We start from the raw sequence: 17,506 nt of genomic DNA, 5'->3' as shown, positions 1-17,506 counted from the left end.
TAATGTTGCCCACTTTGTGGGTGGACAGTGGTTGGTACGCTGTTACTTGGTTGGTGTAAGATATTGCTGCTTGAGTCTTCGTGACTAAGCATGTTGGTCTGTTAATGATTAACAGCGGTTCTGTCATAAATAAAATTGATTAGGTCCTCGTTCACACCAGTACAATTTGTCATGCAATTTGACAGGTCAAATCATACCCTATTGTCGGCAATGGAACTGTTTAAATCAGTGCGATGCCAACTTTGTGATGCTGCACCGATTTGAAAAAGTAGTTCCTGCACTAGTTTTGGCGATTTCAGGCGCAACTTGAATAGACATCTGTGCATGAAGTTGCACAGATGTCAGCCAAGTCGCACTTACATGAGGGTTTGAAATCTTGCGATTCTAAGTGAAGCCGCACAATTTCAAAGCCGCATTCAGTGTGAACCAGGGCTTAAATACAATGAAGGAGCCATCGCTTAAACTTTTCCACAATCCTTGTTCATACCTCCCAAATTTTTGAGATGGGAATGAGGGACACCTATCAGCAAAAGTATGCAGGCATAGGACACACACCCTGCCATGCCCCCTTAAAGGAGAATTGTACAAAAAAAACAAGATTGGTTTAACACACAAGTGCTTTTTTTACCACTACTATTCCTTTATATTGGCTTTTGGAATTTACAAATGCAGCAATTGCCTGTGAGACCAGAGAAGGGTCTGGGAGGTTGGGAGAGCCAAGCCGACTAGCAAGTCCAAGGGGGGCTGAAGGAAGTCTTGAAGTCTGGAGGACAGTAAGCAAGTCCAGGGGTTGGAGAGTCCTGTTGAGGCCAGGAGTAGGCCGGTTCAGCAGGGAACTGCAAGGCAAAGTAAGCCTAGGAGCCTTGGCATTTTCTGTTGTGTGAATTTACTGGAGAAGAACCCCTGTTTGGGAAATCCTGTGTATAAACTTTTATTTTGTTCCTTTTAACAAAAATGGGCTGCTATGCCCTCAAACCTGATAACTGACTGCTGTGGACTCACTACGTGAAAACGCATCTACCACTGAGCTAAACCCCAAAATCCCAAATGGTTGTTGGATGTGGGCATACAGACGGTGAAATCCGGGTCTCTGCGCCAGTAGTGAGTCATTTCAGGAACTGCTGCTAGCTCTGTGTGGCAGTCAGGTGAACTGCATTGCGCAGGAGTTTAATTGATGAACTGTGTTGCATACAGGTGGTGTACCTGTGGAAGTGATCTTAGTGTGGCCTGAGAAGATGTCTCCACCTAGAAGGGCCAGCCCAGAAGGCCTAGTGATGTGTCAGACAGTGAATGAATGGTTCAAGCGGAATCGCAAAGAGTGGGGTGCAGTGAAAGGGGCTGAGATCTTGGCCTCTGATTACATGCAGCCCATGCTACCTACAGAGGAGGTTGGAGACTTCCTAGTAAAATTTGAAAAAGTTGCTGTAAGTAGAAAATGGCCTAGGGACCGGTGGCCAAAATTGCTGCAACTCTTATTACGGATAGAGTTCCCGTCGGTTTACCATTTAGTGGATGGGGACCAGGATGACTACCGCAAGTTTAAAGAGGTAATCCTTCTTAGAGGAGTGTTCCAGCATATCATGGTCCACCAGCAATGCTTCAGGATGAGAGAGGTGTCGCCGGAAGACCAAGGTTTTGGAAATCCAGAGAAACACAAGGTTTCCTGTCATGGCCACTTAGGGAAAGTGGTCAGCCCAGAAAGGAGGGCACATCAGCCTGAATCCTGCATTGGCTATAGCCAACCAGCTTTGGAGTGCAAGTTTGCAGTTACCCCTAGCAACAGGGATCTTGTGTTACCTACAGGGGGTGTCAGTGGGTCAGGAAAGGCTGCAGTGTTGCTCCATGGCCACATGGGGGAGTCAGCCTATGGAGACACCACACTTCTGAGTAGGGATGAGCTCCGGCGTGTTCGCATGGCGCACGTGCCGAGCCCGCCAGGAAGTCGGCACGGCGCAGCGCTAATCACAAGCAGTGAGACATTTCCCGATCTCTGCAGCCGCACATCGGGAAATGTCTCACTGCTTGTGATTAGCGCTGCCCCGTGCCGACTTCCTGGCGGGCTCGGCACGTGCGCCATGCGAACACGCCGGAGCTCATCCCTACTTCTGAGACAACGCACTCAAGTGAAGGCTATTACACCAGCTGCAGGAACTGGTAAGACTGTTTCAGTTTATGGTACTGAACCCAGTGAAGTGGGAGTATGTCCAGTGGGGAGATCCGCAGTACCAATGGACATAGACTTGCTGCAGTGTGCTACCCAGAGCAGTGGGGAGGCACAGCGTAAAGCCCAACTAACCGCAGGACTCAAAACTGGAAAGGACATGGGGACTCTGCATGTGCCTGCTATAATCCAGCAGATGGCTGGGTAAATTGAGCTAGGGGTGACCAAAACAGTGCTGGTGCCATGTTCCCTAGTGACAGGTGTTACAGGGTTGCCCAGGGAAACTTCCAAGGAGCTCGCAGTGATGGAGCAGAGAGTTTCCCAGGTCAGTTATGGAGCTGCCCAAGTAGGTAAGAGTGCCCCTTTACAGAGAGCGGGCGCTGTGAGGAGTCACTCAGAGGTTGTGGTGGCTCATAGACAACCCACAAAAACAGTCACTATGTCTCCATGTAATGAGAATATTGATGGTCATGCCGACAAAAGTGTTGGCCAATGTGATGTTATTGGTGATGATGACATTGAAAAATGTGTTTCCTGTAATGTCATGACTGAAAATGTTGGTAATGTGTTCACTACCAATGATGGGGATAGGATATCTCCCATGACAGGTAGAGGCACAGGATTGTCCATGGGAGTCCCAGGGGCTCTCCATGTGATGGAGCCAGAGACTGTCCAGGATGGCTCTGGTGGAACAAAGGGGGACTGAGTCACACAGTGAGAGTGTGTGGGCGCAGCCCCACAACCCTAAGTGTAACCCAGTTGGTAAGGGGTTAATTCAGCCTGTAAAAGCTGAGAGTTTAAAGCTAGAGGTGTCTGTAGCGTCACCAGAGCAAGGTGGTCAAAACAAGGTATTGCACCTTGCCTTGGTTAAGGATGCAATCTCTAAGTCTGATATGAGTAAAACAATTGTCACAATGTGAGGTAGATAGAAGTGACAAGTGTGCTGTTCTGGCTAATGAATCTCAGGTTCCTATGCGGCCTTCTACAGAAGGTGATGGAACGCTCATGAGGGAATCGCAATGGACTGGGACAGCTGGGCCAAACAATTGCTAGCCATGCTGGATAAGGCTAGGTTAAGTAACAAAGGTGTGGTCACAACTGCTATGCCAGATGGGGGGATCGCAGAGCGGCCGGTGGTCAAGGGCACCTAGGTCCCTGCGAAGGTTGCTGCCCTCCAGTGAGTGACAGAGTGACTCGTAATGACCTGCAGAGGCTCACTGATGCTGTTGCCGAAGAGACAGGTGTGAGACGTACATCTGACAGCGCTCCAGTTGGGCCCCAGGCTGTGATGACAGTTGCCTCCAGTAAGGTGGAGGTCGCTTTTAATGGCTCAACCTGTCTAGCTTCAGCGGATGAGCTCCTCCATGTCATTGATAAGGAAACAGTCCCTAAAAAGGCCTTGTACTTAGACTTGGGATGTATAAAGATGACAGGGACTTTTCTTGAAATGCTGGAGTTGGTAACGCATTCCGTGTACACGTGGGCGTCTCCACTGCAGTCGGATTAGGTGGTACTGTGTAGTACTAATGGGTGGAGCCAGGTGGTACAGGTCATGCTGGGTAACCTTGACCAAAAGGGGAATTGGTGAGGTCGATGTTTGTTTGTTTGTTAACCATTTGGCACAGGATCTCCAGATTTCCTGTGAGAGTACTTCCAGTTATTGATCAGTATGGAAGGTGCACAGGAGAACTGTTTGAGATATCAGAGGTCTCTCCGCCTGATGCGGTGACTAGGAACATCTCTGCTGTTGTGGGCCGAGGTGTGGCTGAGCAGTGGTCGGTGGAGGGCGCAGATACTGCCTCACCCACTGGACCTTTTGAGAAGGAAGGGCCCATTAGACGTAGCAGAGATGCTTTCTGTCACTGGCCAGGAGGTACAGGTTAAGGTACCCAGAGATACCGTGGGAGAAAGCGCTAATATTGATTGCTGTAGCAATGTAATGGGTACACCAGTCAGTTGTTAGGACAGCCACCCATGGAGTGTTGGACAACAGGTGAGGTGGAGCTGATGATCCCATGGAGTATAGTCGCTCGCCTATATGTGGTCCCTCTTCAGGACTGGTCCTAACAAACGATAAAAAAATGCACTGATGGTATAAAAAGTTGTGATCTCAAAATTGAGGATCTGCTAGTGGCTGGTGCTGTTAATAACAATGTGATTTCCGGGGATAACCAGAGAAAGGTATTTGAAACCGGAAGAGCCTATAGTGAAAGGTAAAGCTGATGTCAGTGAGTTGAAAGGAAGGATCAGGGAAGGCAGAGTTCCCCAAAGAAAAGTGAATAAGCCCAGGGACCCCAAAAGTAGAGGGAGAAGGCTGAGTATAGGGAAATATAAGACCCTGTTAAGATCCAGGGTGCGACGTGCACTGGGAAAAAAGGGTTGGGCCTACGTGGCTGACAGCCAGCACAGAGATGTCCCAACCATGACGGGTGCTGGTGTTCCTCCCTCCAGATTGAAACAAAGGAGGGGATATATGAGAGTCCCTGTCTCTGGGAAAATGGGGTTAATAAGGAAACAGAGTTTGCATGTCAGGTGACTGCAAGGCTACAGAGCAATTATTTTGAGAAGCGAAATCTGCTTTGGCAGCTTTCTCCGGATTTTACTATCTTCAGATGGGGCTCCGTAGTTTGGAGATTCCTCAGACTTGGGTGGGATGGGATCTTCAATCCTGTGTCCAGGTCTTATCGATAGCCAGTAGGTTGTGTGCACACAGCTCATATAACCAGGGGCTGGTGAGAGCAGAGGGTGGAGGAAGGTGGAGTGTGTACAGCTTGTTACTGCTGCTGTATCAAGACAGACCTGTGTCTGGAGCTGTCCACCCTGTGTGAGACTATATCCCTGGTGAGGGGGACTTCGTGTCTGAAGGACTGGGAAGGTTGGGACGGCTACAAGGGCCTGTGAGACCAGAGAAGGGTCTGGGAGGCTGGGAGAGCCGAGGCGACTAGCAAGTCCAAGGGGGGCTGAAGGAAGTCTTGAAGTCTGGGGGACAGTAAGCAAACCCAGGGGCTGGAGAATCCTGTTGAGGCCAGGAGTAGGCCGGTTTAGCAGGGAACTGCAAGGCAAAGTAAGCCTAGGAGCCAGGAGGCTTGGCATTTTCTGTTGTGTGAATTTACTGGAGAAGAACCCCTGTGTGGGAAATCCTGTGTATAAACTTTTATTTTGTTCCTTTTAATAAAAATGGGCTCCCATGCCCTCAAACCTACGTGAAAACGCATCTACCACTGAGCTAAACGCCCCAATATCACAAAGCATACAGGTGTCAGTGTAGTAATGTCCTGCCCTTAGCTCAGGTTTGTAAAGAAAGTGTAACATTTCACTAGAAGAAGACCATTCTGTGAATTAAGGCACCTTAACCCTTTCGCTGCCAGGTTGTACGTTGTATGGATCTGACAGCAGGGGATTTTACGGACTTCTGCTCTCCTCCCTTACTTGTTGCTGACCTGGAAAGAGATGTGTTTGATGTCACTTTCCGGGTCCACCTGTCCAGGATTCACCAAGACAGTCCAAGTTTTGAACCATGTGTCCGGGTATTAGTCCGCCTGACACCCAGACACATTATCCAAACTGGAGCCACAGAGTTTCGGACTTCACAAGTATCTGACATTGTCCTGCTGGAAGGTGAACCTCCGCCCCAGTCTCAGGTCTTTTGCAGACTCTAAAGCCTCGTACACGCGGTACGATTGCTTGATAACCAAGCGTCTGATTTTTGTCAAAAGGTGCGTTTGTGCCAGGATCTTGTCTTGCATACTAACGTTACACAAATTGTCGTACCACAAACACGAATATAGTGATGTACTACGAGGACTTTCAGCTCTTAAACACCACCATTTGGACCCCTTCTGCTAATTTCTTGTTTGCTGAGCATTGATTCCGAGCATGCGTGTTTGTACTTTCGACTTTTGTGTGACGGATTTGTGTACTAACCATCCAAAAATCTGAGGTGGAGCTGTAGTTTGACACAAATTTATTAGCCTGTTATCCAACATTTGTTGGCCGAAAATTGGAAAACAATTGTTGAAAGGAGCGTATTAACGGTAAGAACTTCAGACAACATCCTGTCAACTGACAATCCCCTTCTGATTTTCGTACCGTGCATGAGGCTTGTCACAGACCTAGCCAGAACAGAGGCTGTTGGAGAGGACTGTATGCAAGCCTGTTGCCATTTGATTATGGGCCCTGGATTTTCAATGGATTCATTCTGTTGGGACACATCCTGTGAGGAGATGCTGCTGTCATCAACCTGTGTTTATGTTAATTGAATGAGCTAATGACATTGTCCTCTATACAATGTAGGAGACGGGACGACTGCTATAACTGTGTGAAGCTCGGTGACCACAAGTCTGGGCGAAAGGTCGTGTCTCAGTCACCTAGGCTGTATAAAGGATTAGATAATTAGCTCATGTTAATTAGGTTACGTTTGTATTGTTAGAGTAATCTTCTCCTGTGTATATAAGACTGTATTCTGGTTCTGAATAAAGTCAGTTCTTGGTAGCAACAAGTAAGTGTCGCCTTGTTTGTGCTCAGAGAGGTTGGGATATCTGTATACAGACTGGGAGGAAGTGGTATATGACGGAAGCACTCAAGCGGAGTGTGGGACGTTCCGTGACAAGGCTTAACAAGTTTTCTTCTAAGATTGCCCTGTATTTGGCTCCATCCATCAACTCTGACCAGCTTCCCTGTCTCTGCTGAAGAAAAGCAGCCCCACAACATGATGCTGCCACCACCATGTTTCACGATGGGGATGGTGTGTTCAGGGTGATGTGCAGTGTTAGTTTTCTGCAACACATATCATTTTGCTTTTAGGCCAAAAAGTTCAATTTAGGTCTCATCTGAACAGGGCACCTTCCGTTTGCTGTGTCCCCCACATGGCTTCTCACAAACTCCAAATGGACTTTCTTGTGGCTTTCTTTCAACAATGACTTTCTTCTTGCCACTTTTCCATAAAGGTCAGATTTGTGGAGTGCACGAATAATAAGTCTCCCACCTGAGCTCTGGATCTCTGCAGCTCCTCCAGAGTTACCACGGGCCTCTTGGCTGCTTCTCTGATTAATGCTCTCCTTGCCTTGCCTGTCAGATTAGGTGGACGGCCATGTCTTGGTAGGTTTGCAGTTGTGCCATACTCTTTCCATTTTCAAATGATGGATTGAACAGTGCACCGTGAGTTGTTCTAAGCTTGGTATATTTTTTTATAACCTAACCCTGCTTTAAACTTCTCTACAACTTTATCCCTGACCAGTCTGGTGTGTTCCTTGGCCTTCATGATGCTGTTTGTTCACTGAGGTTCTCTAACAAACCTCTGAGGGCCTCACAGAACAGCTGTATTTATACTGAGATTAAATTATACACAGGTGGACCCCATTTACTAATTAGGTGACTTCTGAAGGCATTTGGTTCCACTAGATTTTAGTTAAAGGTATCAGAGTAAAGGGGAGTGAATACAAATGCACGCCACACTTTTCACATATTTATTTATAAAAAATTTTGAACATCTTTTATCAATTTACTTCAATTTCACAATTATGTGCCACTTTGTGTTGGTCTATCACATAAAATCCCAATAAATTACATTTACGTTTTTGGTTGTAACATGACAAATGGGGGTCATTTAATATAGCGCTGCTAATTTCAGTGAATTAGCGCTAAAACGGTACTCACTATAGTGCTGGTGATAAAATACTCCCTGAAATCTAATTTACTATAGCTCCCTGAAAACAAATAGTTCCCAAACCCTCACTCTGCTAAAACCTGGATTAGTGCACATGGAAAGAATGTTTAGAGCATGATATAATTGCCTAAATGGTACTGAAATATGCAGTATATTGTTTAACCACTTACCAACCGGCCCATAGCCGAATGACGGCTGCAGGGCGGTTGGATAACTCTGGGAGGGCGTACTATGACATCCTCCCAGAACTCCCCTTTCGCGCGCCCCCTGGCGCATCACGGACCTGGCGCAACACTGATCCCGGTAAATGGCCGCTGATCGCGGCCGTTTACCATGTGATCGCGCCGTCAAATGACGGCGCAATCACATGTAAACAGACCGGCGTCATCTGATGACGCTGGTTCCTCTCCTCCCCTCCTGTGTACCGATCGGTACACTGTGAGCGGAGAGGGGGATGGATGGATGGCTGCAGCGCTGTGGGCTGGATGTGTAGTGCCCACAGCACTGCACAGTGACATCCAGCCATCCATCCATCCATGCTCAGCCATCCATAATGCTCTGCAATGCTGTGCAATACTCTGCAATGTCCCGCAATACTCTGCAATACCCCCACAATACTCTGCAATACCCCGCAGTACTCTGCAATACCCCGCAGTACTCTGCAATACCCTGCAGTACTCTGCAATACCCCACAATACCCCGCAATACCCCGCAATACTCTGCAATACCCCGCAATACTCTGCAATACCCCGCAATACTCTGCAATACCCCGCAATACTCTGCAATACCCCGCAATACTCCACAATACTCTGCGATATCCTGCAATACCCCGCCATACTCAGCCATACCCTGCAATACCCCACCATACTCAGCCATACCCTGCAATACCCCGCCATACTCAGCCATACCCTGCAATACCCCGCCATACTCAGCCATACCCAGCCATACCCAGCCATACCCAGCCATACTCAGCCATACTCGGCCTCTGTATGTGGCCAGGCTGTGGAAGTCTCACACGTGGTATCGCTGTACTCAGAAGGAGGAGGAGAATCTATTTTGGGGTGTCATTTTTGGTATGTACATGCTATGTGTTAGAAATATTGTATAAATTGACAACTTTGTGTTAAAAGAAAAAAATGTGTTTTAACCACTTCCCGCCCGCTGGCTGTCATACAACGTCCTTGACTTTGTGCGGGGATATCTAAATGATGGGTGCAGCTACAGGCATCATTCAGATATCAGCTTTTTCAGCCGGCGATTCCCTACACCATAAGAATGATCATAGCGGCTGTTCCACTGCTTGATCGTTCTTACGGGAGGCGAGAGGGGATGTCCCCCCCTCCCGCCGCCCTCCGGTGTTTCTACCGACTCACTGCTATGATCGAAGCCAGGATCTTTTTTTTTTTTTTTTTTTTTTTATTTCAGGTTTCCCAGCCTAGAGGTGAGATGTGGGGTCTTATTGACCCCATATCTCACTGTAAAGAGGACCTGTCATGCCATATTCCTATTACAAGGGATGTTTACATTCCTTGTAATAGGAATAAAAGTGGTCAAAAAAATTGAAATATGAAAACGGCGTTCAAACCACACATGTGAGGTATCGCTGCGATCAGTAGAGCGAGAGCAATAATTTTGGCCCTAGACCTCCTCTGTAACTCAAAACATGTAACCAGTAAAAAATTTTAAAGCGTCGCCTATGGGGATTTTTGAGTAGCGAAGTTTGGCACCATTCCACAAGCCCGTGCAATTTTGAAAGGTGACATGTTGGGTATCTATTTACTTGCCGTAACTTCATCTTTCACATTATGCAAAAACATTGGGCTAACTTTACTGTTTTGGTTTTTTTTAAAGCACAAAACTGTTTTTTTTTACAAAAAAAAGTGTTAAAAAAATTGCTGCGCAAATACCGTGCGAGATAAAAAGTTGCAATGACCACCATTGTATTCTCCAGGGTCTTTGCTAAAATAACATATATAATGTTTTGGGGTTCTATGTAATTTTCTAGCTAATAAATGATGATTTTTACATGTAGGAGAGAAATGTCAGAATTGGCCTGGGAGCTCCAGAATGCCTGAAGGTGCTCTGTTCATGTTGGGCCTCTGTATGTGGCCACGCTGTGTAAAAGACTCACACATGTGGTATCACCGTACTCGGGAGTAATAGCAGAATGTGTTTTGGGGTGTAATTTGTGGTATGCATATGCTGTGTGTGAGAAATAACCTGCTAATATGACAATTTTGTGAAAAAAAAAAAAAAAAAGTAAAAAAAAAAACTTGATTTTGCAAAGAATTGTGGGAAAAAATGACAACTTCAAAAAACTCACCATGCATCTTTCTAAATACCGTTCCTCTCTCCACACTGACAGAGTGTGAGGAGAGGAGAGCCGATCAGCGGCATCTTCTCACAGGGGACAGCTAGGTATGTAATCAGGGCACTGATCATTAGTGCCCTGATTACAATTAAGTGCCAGCAATGAGTGCCAACCAGTGCCCACAATTGCCACCAATCTGTGCCAGCAATCAGTGTGGCCATTAGTGATTTCGGTCAGTGCTGGCTATCAGTAATGCTCATCACTGCCCATCAATGCCATCAGTGCCGCCTATCCGTGCTGCCTATCTGTACCCAGTGCTCACCAGTGCTACCCATCAGTGCTCATCAGTGCCACATAATAGTGCCACCTATAAGTGTGGCATATTCGTGTCTCCTCATAAGTGCCACCTCATCAGTGCCCATAAGTGCAGCCTATCAGTCTATCAGTGCTGCCTCATCAGCACCCATCAGTGAAGGAGAAAAATTACTTTGTTTCTGTCAGTAAATTTTGTAAATAAGAAACTCTTCTTTTCAAAATTTTTGGTCCTCCTTCTTTTTTTTTTTTTTTTTTTTTTTTTTTATACTCGCGTAGTTAGTCTCATAGCTATTAGAAGTAGGAGGACCTTGATTACAAGATGAATGGCTCATGGCAGATTTGGGAGGATCAGCTGTGGAAATATAGCAAGAGATAGAGAGAACTACAAAATTCAAGAGTTGAGATACAGTGGGAACGGAAAGTATTCAGACCCCCTTAAATTTTTCACTCTTTGTTATATTGCAGCCATTTGCTAAAATCATTTAAGTTCATTTTTTTTCCTCATTAATGTACACACAGCACCCCATATTGACAGAACAACACAGGATTGTTGACATTTTTGCAGATTTATTAAAAAAGAAAAACTGAAATATCACATGGTCCTAAGTATTCAGACCCTTTGCTGTGACACTCATATACTTAACTCAGGTACTGTCCATTTCTTCTGATCATCCTTGAGATGGTTCTACACCTTCATTTGAGTCCAGCTGTGTTTGATTATACTGATTGGACTTGATTAGGAAAGCCACACACCTGTCTATATAAGGGCTCTTTCACATGGGGCGGATCAGTGATGATCCGCCCCGTGAACACCCGCTTGCTCAGCGGGGATCGCTCCGCCGATCCCCGCTGAGCAGAAAGATGACAGGTCCATCGCTGCACACTGTGCAGCGGCGGACCTGTCAGAGCGCCGCTCTCCCCTATGGGGGATCGGATGACGACGGACCGTAGCGTCTGTCGTCATCCGATCCGAAAAGGATGGAAAAGTAGGGTTTTCCTCCGTTACACTTTTCAGATCGGAGCGGGTCGGATGTCAGCGGACATGTCACCACTGACATCCGACGCTCCATAGGGATACATGTATGTCCGTTTTTCATCCGAAAACGGAAGGATGAAAAACGGACATACGGACTCCCCGTGTGAAAGAGCCCTAAGACCTTACAGCTCACAGTGCATGTCAGGGCAAATGAGAATCATGAGGTCAAAGGAACTGCCTGAAGAGCTCAGAGACAGGATTGTGGCAAGGCACAGATCTGGCCAAGGTTACAAAAAAATTTCTGCTGCACTTAACCAGTTGCCGACCGCCGCACGACGATGTACGTCGGCAGAGCGGCACGGGCAGGCAAAAGGGCTTACATTGGTGTCAGTTTGTGTCAGTTACAAGTGTTAGGGCAGTTAGGTTAGCCCCCTTTAGGTCTAGGGTACCCCCTTTAGGTCCAGGGTACCCCCCTAACCCCCCTAATAAAGTTTAAACCCCGTGATCACCCCCCGTCGCCAGTGTCACTAAGCGATCGTTTTTCTGATCGCTGTATTAGTGACACAGGTGACGCTAGTTAGGGAGGTAAGTATATAGGTTCGCTGTCAGTGTTTTATAGCGACAGGGACCCCCATATACTACCTACTAAAGGTTTTAACCCCTTGATTGCCCCCTAGTTAACCCTTTCACCAGTGATCAACATATAATTGTTACGGGTGACGCTGGTTAGTTGGTTTGTTTATTATAGTTTATTATAGATTTAGGGCACCCGCCGTTTATTACCTTATAAAGGTTTAACCCCCTAATTGCCCGGCGGTGATAGAAGTTAAGTTTTTAGGGTCAGATAAGGTCTGCGTTGCCCCAGGCAGCGTCAGGTTAGCGCCAGTACCGCTAACACCCACGCACGCAGCATACACCTCCCTTAGTGCTATGGTATCTGAACGGATCGATATCTGATCCGATCAGATCTATACTCCCCAGCAGTTTAGGGTCCCCCAAAAAAACGCAGTGTTAGCGGGATCAGCCCAGATACCTGCTAGCACCTGCGGTTTGCCCCTCGGCCCGGCCCAGCCCACCCAAGTGCAGTATCGATCGATAACTGTCACAAAACACTAAGCACACATAACTGCAGCGTTCGCAGAGTCAGGCCTGATCCCTGCGATCGCTAACAGTTTTTTGGTAGCGCTTTGAATCAGTCGCTGACAGTCAGGAGCTTTTTTGCCTGTGAGTCTCACTAGTGTACCCCTAAATTTAGAGCCCAAAATGGCAAATCGAAGGTACACTAGTGAAGAGGCCTACACGTTTCTGAGCATGACAGATAGTGAAGAGGAAGTCACTCATCTGTCAAGTTCAGGCTCAGAATACAATCCTGTAGAGGACAGCGGCTCCATGACAGATAGCTCTGACGAGGGAGTTGTGGTTCCTGCTAGGGTCAGGCGTACCAGACCCCGAACTTCTTCTTCTGTCCTTGAAGTGCAAGAACCGCAGGTCCCTCGTATGGAGCAGAGAAGTACTAGCTCCGCTATTCCTTCTGGTGAACTGGCAAGCACCAGCGGCCTAGTACACCCTGGTCGTATATCCAGCACTGCAGTATCACGTGGTGACGTGGCGAGTCCCATAAGTGCAGTTCAAGCTGGTGAGGTGGCAAGCACTAGTAGTGTCCCGCTGCCACCAAGAAGACGAACACAGGCCCGTCGTGCCCATAGTGCCCTTCCTGCTGCATTCGCCAATCCGAATTGGGTACCCACCACTTCTGCAGCACCCGTACTTCCCCCTTTCACTGGCCAACCTGGAATTCAGGTGGAAACAGTTGACTTTATGCCACTGGATTTTTATTCACTGTTTTTCACCGAAGATCTCTATAGATCTATTGTGGACCAAAGCAATTTATACGCTGGTCAACACATCGCCGCTAATCCCCAGTCCTCCCTTGCCAGAGATTGGAGACCAATTACGGTCTCCGAATTTAAGATCTTTCTGGGCCTTTCCCTCAACATGGGCATAACCAAAAAGAGTGAGTTGCGGTCATATTGCTCCACTGACCCAGTTCACCATATGCCCGTGTTCTCTGCTTCAATGGCCAGGGCACGATGCGAGCAGATTTTGCGGTTCATGCACTTCAACGACAATGAACTCTGTCGTCCTCGTGGAGACCCTGCATACGATCGGCTCTACAAAATTCGGCCCCTCGTAAACCACTTCAACCAATGTTTTGCAGACTTGTTTACTCCCCATCAAGTTGTCTGCGTTGATGAGTCCCTGATTAAGTTTTCTGGCCGCTTGTCCTTCAAACAGTACCTTCCCAGCAAGCGTGCCAGATACGGGGTCAAGATGTATAAGCTCTGTGACAGGGCCACAGGCTATACATGTAGTTTTATGGTTTACGAGGGCAAAGATAGTCACGTAGAGCCGACAAACTGCCCTGACTACATAGGAAGCGCTGGCAAGATAGTGTGGGACTTGGTGTCACCCTTATTCGGAAAGGGGTACCACTTGTACGTGGAGAATTATTATATGAGCGTGCCACTTTTTAGTCACCTTTTTGATCATCAAATTGGAGCATGTGGCACCGTGCGACCTAATCGCCGGGGCTTTCCTCAGCGGCTTGTAGATTCCCGTCTTAGGCTGGGGGAGAGAGCCTGCTTGAAGTATAATAATTTGCTCGCTATGAAGTGGAGGGATAAGAAGAATGTTTTCGTTCTCACCTCCCTTCATGCAGACACGACGACCCAAATTACTATGGCGACTGGTGTTGTGGAGAAACCCCTCTGTGTCCACGAATATAACCTTAATATGGGAGGGGTGGACCTCAACGACCAGTTGTTGGCACCGTACCTAATTGCCCGTAAGGCCAGACGCTGGTACAAAAAAGTGTCTGTTTATTTATTTCAATTGGCTTTGCTGAACGCTCATGTGCTATACAGAGCTTCAGGACGGACTGGATCCTTCCTTAAATTCCAGGAAGAGATCGTCAGAGCCCTTCTGTTTCCAGACGGTGCTCCACCTCACCTTCCCAATCCAAATGCAGTAGGCCGGCTGCATGAGAGGCATTTTCCTTATGTCCTCCAGAGTACCCCTACCCAACGAGCCCCCCAAAGAAAATCTCGTGTCTGCAGAAAGCGCGGATTTAGGCGTGACACCCGGTATTATTGTCCCTCCTGTCCTGGCAATCCTGGTCTTTGCATTGGTGAATGTTTTGAACGCTACCATACACTAGTTGAGTTTTAGCGTAGGGTACAGCACTGCACAGACTAGGACACACTTTCACAGGGTCTCCCAAGATGCCATCGCATTTTGAGAGACCCAAACCTGGAACCGTTACAGTTTTAAAAGTTACAGTTATAAAAAAAAAATGTAAAAAAAAAAATACACAAAAAAAATATAAAATAAAAAAACCAAAAATAGTTGTCGTTTTATTGTTCTCTCTCTCTCTATTTTCTCTCTATTGTTCTGCTCTTTTTTACTGTATTCTATTCTGCAATGTTTTATTGTTATATTTTATCATGTTTGCTTTTCAGGTATGTCATTTTTTTATAGTTTACTGTGTTTTAAAAAATTTTTTGTTTTCAGGTACGCCATTCAGCTGCAGCGCGGATTTATTTATCTTGACAGCAACAGCGTTTGCTCCCACGATACATAAAGCCGTGACTCCAGCGCTGTCGGAGGTGATTTCACCACCACAGTTACATACTTCAGCATATATGCCGAAGCGTGGGGGCAGCAGTGGGTGGCGGAGCGATTTGCTCCTGCCTTTTGTGGGAGGATGCCCCCATGCTTCGGCATATATATATTTTAGGTAGGCACAGGTTGCGTTAAATGTTTTATTTTTTACTATGTTTTTTTTTTGTATTTGCTTTGCAGGTATGGTAAGTATTACTGTTATACTGTAATGTTACTTTGTTTTTTGTTAACCATCATTTGCTTAGCAGGTACGCCATTCAGTTGCAGCGCGGATTTATTTATCTTGACAGCAACAGCGTTTGCTCCCACGATACATAAAGCCGTGACTCCAGCGCTGTCGGAGGTGATTTCACCACCACAGTTACATACTTCAGCATATATGCCGAAGCGTGGGGGCAGCAGTGGGTGGCGGAGCGATTTGCTCCTGCCTTTTGTGGGAGGATGCCCCCATGCTTCGGCATATATATATTTTAGGTAGGCACAGGTTGCGTTAAATGTTTTATTTTTTACTATGTTTTTTTTTTGTATTTGCTTTGCAGGTATGGTAAGTATTACTGTTATACTGTAATGTTACTTTGTTTTTTGTTAACCATCATTTGCTTAGCAGGTACGCCATTCAGTTGCAGCGCGGATTTATTTATCTTGACAGCAACAGCGTTTGCTCCCACGATACATAAAGCCGTGACTCCAGCGCTGTCGGAGGTGATTTCACCACCACAGTTACATACTTCAGCATATATGCCGAAGCGTGGGGGCAGCATTGGGTGGAGGAGCAATTTGCTCCTGCCTTTTGCGGGAGGATGCCCCCATGCTTCGGCATATATAAATGGTGCATGTATGCCCATCATTAGAAGTGGGTGGATGAAGGGAGGTATTCTAATGGTGGGCATACCCACCGATCAATATCTTTTTTTCGTTCAGCCCACAGGCTGCATGAAAAAAAAGTTTACAATATATGCCCAACAAGGACCAGCAACGTACTGGTATGTTGCTGGACTTTGAGTGGTTATACCAGAATGATGCCTGCAGGTTTAGGTATCATCTTGGTATCATTCTTTTCAGCCAGCGGTCGGCTTTCATGTAAAAGCAATCCTAGTGGCTAATTAGCCTCTAGACTGCTTTTACAAGCAGTGGGAGGGAATGCCCTCCCCCCCACCGTCTTCCATGTTTTTCTCTGGCTCTCCTGTCCCAACAGGGAACCTGAGAATGCAGCCGGTGATTCGGCCAGCTGACCATAGAGCTGATCAGAGACCAGAATGACTCCAAACATCTCTATGGCCTAAAAAACCGGAAGCTACGAGCATTTCATGACTTAGCTTTCGCCGGATGTAAACAGCGCCATTGGGAAATTGGGAAAGCATTTTATCACACCGATCTTGGTGTGGTCAGATGCTTTGAGGGCAGAGGAGAGATCTAGGGTCTAATAGACCCCAATTTTTTCAAAAAAGAGTACCTGTCACTACCTATTGCTATCATAGGGGATATTTACATTCCCTGAGATAACAATAAAAATGATTAAAAATAAAAATGAAAGGAACAGTTTAAAAATAAGATAAAAAATCAAAAAATTAATAAAAAAAAAAAAAAAAAAAAAAAAAAGCACCGCAAGCGTCGGTCTGGCGTGAAATGTAAACAGCAATTGCACCATGCACGTGATGTATCACCGCGAACGTCAGATCGAGGGCAGTAATTTTAGCAGTAGACCTCCTCTGTAAATCTAAAGTGGTAACCTGTAAAGGCTTTTAAAGGCTTTTAAAAATGTATTTAGTTTGTCGCCACTGCACGTTTGTGCGCAATTTTAAAGCATGTCATGTTTGGTATCCATGTACTCGGCCTAAGATCATCTTTTTTATTTCATCAAACATTTGGGCAATATAGTGTGTTTTAGTGCTTTAAAATTTTAAAAAGTGGGTTTTTTCCCCAAAAAAATGCGTTTGAAAAATCGCTACGCAAATACTGTGTGAAAAAAAAAATGAAACACCCACCATTTTAATCTGTAGGGCATTTGCTTTAAAAAAATATATAATGTTTGGGGGTTCAAAGTAATTTTCTTGCAAAAAAAAATAATTTTTTCATGTAAAGTGTCAAAAAGGGCTTTGTCTTCAAGTGGTTAGAAGAGTGGGTGATGTGTGACATAAGCTTCTAAATGTTGTGCATAAAATGCCAGGACAGTTCAAACCCCCCCCCAAATGACCCCATTTTGTAAAGTAGACACCCCAAGCTATTTGCTGAGAGGCATGTCGAGTCCATGGAATATTTTATATTGTGACACAAGTTGCGGGAAAAAGACACATTTTTTTTTTTTTTTTTGCACAAAGTTGTCACTAAATGATATATTGCTCAAACATGCCATGGGAATATGTGAAATTACACCCCAAAATACATTCTGTAGCTTCT

This window comes from Aquarana catesbeiana, linkage group LG06 (assembly GCF_042186555.1).
Source record: "Aquarana catesbeiana isolate 2022-GZ linkage group LG06, ASM4218655v1, whole genome shotgun sequence".
Lineage (NCBI taxonomy): Eukaryota > Metazoa > Chordata > Amphibia > Anura > Ranidae > Aquarana > Aquarana catesbeiana.
This window is presented reverse-complemented; position numbering follows the sequence as displayed.